This window comes from Lipotes vexillifer, unplaced genomic scaffold, assembly GCF_000442215.2.
Source record: "Lipotes vexillifer unplaced genomic scaffold, Lipotes_vexillifer_v1.1 scaffold311, whole genome shotgun sequence".
Lineage (NCBI taxonomy): Eukaryota > Metazoa > Chordata > Mammalia > Artiodactyla > Lipotidae > Lipotes > Lipotes vexillifer.
Window position 1 is genome coordinate 3,758,571 of NW_006791012.1, and position 4,571 is coordinate 3,763,141.

The following is a 4,571-nucleotide window of genomic DNA, read 5'->3' on the forward strand; positions in this document are numbered from 1 at the left end:
TGGGAGAGGTGAGGAAAAGTAGAGGGAGTGGAAAACCCCTTAAACTGAATTGGGGATGAGCTGAATGTGTGTTGTGGTATACTTTTAGGGTAAAGTTGGGTATGGGGAGGGGGTATCTGGATGAAGGGACAGGTGGTGACAGAAGTTCAAGTCCTGGAAACCTTTTCCAACTTTACTAAGATTTTTCACCATTGCTGCCTACTATCTGTATCAAATGTGGTACTTTAGAGTCACTGAAATAAAGGGATAGTTCTCACACAATTGTTGGACATCTTAAAGCCAGAGTTCTGTCTTGACAAAAACTCTCTCTTTGGCCAAAATCTGGTCAACTTCCTTTGAGCCCTCTTCTCAACTAGGTCTCAATCTTGGCCTCTAAATACTATGGACTTTCAGCACAAATGATTTTGTCTACACCACCCACCCCACCCACTCACCCCTACACACCAAGAGATTTGAACAAACACCAGGATAGTTTTTAACAGCTCGAGGCCACATTCTTAGGATGACCCCAGCCCGCCTTAAAATGCCTGCCTGAGAAAGTGCAATACTGCCTGGAGAATTTACTGTTTATTCCAGCCAAAACTTGGTGACAGCCAGACAGGCCACAGGACCCCCTCTTAGAGCAGTTACTTTAGAAAGCTTGCAATTATAAATCCTTTTCTGCTTCCTATATCTTTGAAATGCAAACATTCAAAGAGATAACTCTTACTCCCAGCTCAGTGGACAACTTGCTCTAACTTGCTCCACGGCCTCTTGTGATAAAGATGCAAAAAGTTTGTCTTCTGCAAAATTCAACATCCATTCATCATAAAAACTCTCATCAAAGTGGGTAAAGGGAACATATCTTAACATAATAAAGACCATTTACAACAAACCCACAGCCAACATAATGCTTAACAGTAAAAAGCTAAAAGCCTTCCCACTAAGTTCAGGAACAAGACAAGGATGCACACTCTTGCTGCTTCTATTTAACATAGTATTGGAAATCCTAGTCACAGCAATCAGACAAGAAAAAGAAATAAAAGGTATCCAAATTGGAAGGGAAGAAGTAAAACTGTCACTATTTGCAGATGACATGATACTTTATATAGAGAACCCTAAAGTCTCCATCCCAAAACAATTAGAACTAATCAATGAATTCAGCAAGGTTGCAAGATTAATATACAGAAATGCATTGTGTTTCTATATACTAATACTGAAATATCAGAAAGAGAAAGTTAAAAAAAAATCCCATTTAAAACTTCATCAAAAAAATCCCCACAGGGCTTCCCTGGTGGCGTAGTGGTTGAGAATCTGCCTGCTAATGCGGGGGACACGGGTTCGAGCCCTGGTCTGGGAAGATCCCACATGCCATGGAGCAACTAGGCCCATGAGCCACACCTACTGAGCCTGCGCATCTGGAGCCTGTGCTCCGCAACAAGAGAGGCCGCGACAGTGAGAGGCCTGCGTACCGCAAAAAAAAAAAAAAAAAAAGAGTATTTCCATGAAACCCAAAGTTCCCTTGTGTCTCTTTGTGGACAATTCCCTCCTCCCATTCCTAGGTCCTAGCAGTCACTGATCTGATTTCTGTCTCTATACACATTGTATTATTTAAATTTATTTTTGCATTTTCCCCTCTAAGCCTTATTTGTGTACACATCTTTCTCTCAATAGGTTGTTATCTTGCAGCTAGAGAGCTGTAATCATTCCCCTTTGTATTCCTCATCATTCCAAGCACAAGTTCCAAGCACATTTATTACATGCCAGGTCATAAATATTTAATAAAAGAAAAAGGGAAGAAAAGGAAAAGAAGGAACGAAGAAAGAAAGAAAGAAAGAAAAGAATGAGCCAGAGAACAAATAGCCAAATGGTCCTAGGAGAGTTCTGATTTAACAACAGGGCAATCAACAGGGCTTGTGCTAGTTTAATGAAGTATAGAGTTATTAATCTGAACTATAAAAGTAGCTAATCAAACACCTAATATAAAATATATTAAAGTTTGAATCAGCAAAACTGTCACTTTTTTGGGGAAGGAAGTCTTAATGTAAATGACATATAAGGTGTAGTACGGGGTGGGAAACACCCACTCACCACTGCCTCTGATCTCCTTGCATACTACAACATCACAACTATGATATGAGGCATTCTGTCCTTGGTATACAGCAGGTACACTTAAAACTTTCAGGAAGCGGGCTTCCCTGGTGGCGCAGTGGTTGAGAATCCGCCTGCCATTACAGGGGACACGGAGCAACTAAGTCTGTGCGCCTCAACTACTGAGCCTGCGCTCTAGAGCCCATGAGCCGCAACTACTGAAGCCCGCGCGCCTAGAGCCCGTGCTCCACAGTGAGAGAAGCCACCACAATGAGAAGCCCACGCACTGCAACGAAGAGTAGCCCCCGCTCACGCAACTAGAGAAAGCGCGTGCGCAGCAACGAAGACGCAACACAGCCACAAAAAAAAACTTTCAGGAAGGTAATTACCATTTACTAAGTGCTCCCAAAGTCATTGTACTACATGCTTTTTAATGTTTCATTTAAATCTAACGACTACTCTCGCTTAGGTTAAAGTTACTAGTTATTTCTTGGGAAAGGAAATAAGTAATTAAAGGAAGTATAGGGTTCTACCTCCAAGGGAAGGAACAGGTTAGAATTTTTATCTTTGGCTCAAGATGAATTCTTTTTTTTTAAATTAATTAATTAATTATGTATTTATTTATGGCTGCATTGGGTCTTCATTGCTGCATGCGGGCTTTCTCTAGTTGTGGCTAGCAGGGGCTACTCTTCGTTGAGGTGTGCGGGCTTCTCGTTGCAGTGGCTTCTCTTGCTGCTGAGCACGGGCTCTAGGTGCACGGGCTTCAGTAGTTGTGGCATGCGGGCTCTTAGAGCGCAGGCTCAGTAGTTGTGGCGCACAGGCTTAGGTGCTGCGTGGCAGGATCAAACCCGTGTCCCCTGAACTGGCAGGCGGATTCTTAACCACTGCACCACCAGGGAAGTCCCTCAAGATGAATTCTTTAGAGATTTTCTGAGTTTTTCTTCTGTGAAATCACAATAAGCAGGAAGGGACGAGAGTCTAGGGTAATAAACACTTTTTGACGTCTATCATTGATCCATTCAGGGTACTTCTGACGTGTTGACCACGTTCATTTCAGAAGCCAACATGATGAGAAGGAATTCTAGTGTACTGTTTAATGAGGTGGTCAACTAAAGCGCATGCGTTAAATTTGTGCGTTAAAGGGGTGTAGTTAGTAAATGGGTAGAAATAAGAACTGCCTTCTTTCCATATTTTGGTGTCATGGGAATTCAAAGTGATCATGCAACCACTCTTTTGAGATAATTTTCTCGGTTCTTAGAACAAGTTGGAAGATAAACTTTCGCCAATATATTACACTATGCCCTGTGTAATTAAGTAACCCGAGATAATGTGTTAAAGTTTAGTGGAGATTTAAATTCCTGAGCTGATTAAAGAGAGCTGTTAAGACAATAAGCTTTTTTAAAAATGTAGTGTTAATATTACTCCTGAAGTTTCCAGATATTGTATAGTGATGATCTGCGCTATTGCTTATTACTTGTCAATCTTGTAGAATGGCTCAGAATTAAATAACAACTGAAAATAAGTATAACTCAACCTGAAGGCTGGAACCAGGGCAGGAAGATCACGATTTTTGTCTGGCTCCAGGTTGTGCTCCATCCACGCAACGTGGAGGCACTGAAAGATGTAGGGTTAGGGATGGAAATGTTTCAGGAAGATACGTCTAGATATGGGTGCAAATGGCATGGGGCAGAGAAGAGACAGAGGCAGATAGTCCACTCGGAGGCTGCTGCAATATCCAGGCTGACGTGATCAGAGAGGGGCTGGAAAGGGAATGGTAAGAGATCAAAAAAGAAAATGGTAGTGCTTGCGGCCAACACTGGTCGATGATCAGACCCAGTGGGGTTGGGTGAGTGAGGAAGAGAACTGAAAGAACGGCTTCGTGTTTTCCAAAGTTTTCCGCAGAGGCCCCTGGACTCTTCTTCCATCCTTAGAGCGGAGGTCCTGGGACCAGCCGGGAAGCTCAAGCCTCAAGCTGGTCAGGCCAGCAAAAGGCGAACAGGAGGCAAGACCTTCCCTCCGCCTAGGCACTCAGGCGGTCCCTCGGGTTCCAACCCCTCTCTCCCCGCAGCTCAGGGTCCCCTGATCCCCACCCCCTTCTTCCGCCAGCGGCCGACACATCCCTCCGTCCCTCCCCTCCCCCGTGGGGCGCTGACTCGCCTGGCTGCCACGTCTCACTGATGACATCACCAGGGCCGCTCGGCCTTAGCCAATCCGCTAGGGGGAGTCCTAGCAAAGTCCTAGCCAGCGAGTCCGTGGGGAGGGGAGCAGGGAGGAGCGGAGAGGGGGGTGTTGGGAGAGGGGGGGAATAGGGCGGGCGACAACCCCTCAAGTACGCGTGCGCCAGAAACGCGGGGCTTGGCGGGAAGCTGAGTCCGGGTCGCGGCGCCGTACCGTCGTTCCCCAGCGCCCGCAGCGACGCTCGCAACTCTCTTTCCCGGCATGCCACGCGGTGCGGCCGCCCTTTGGGCTGTGTAAAGGCCCCTTGGTCTAAGGCTTTCCTA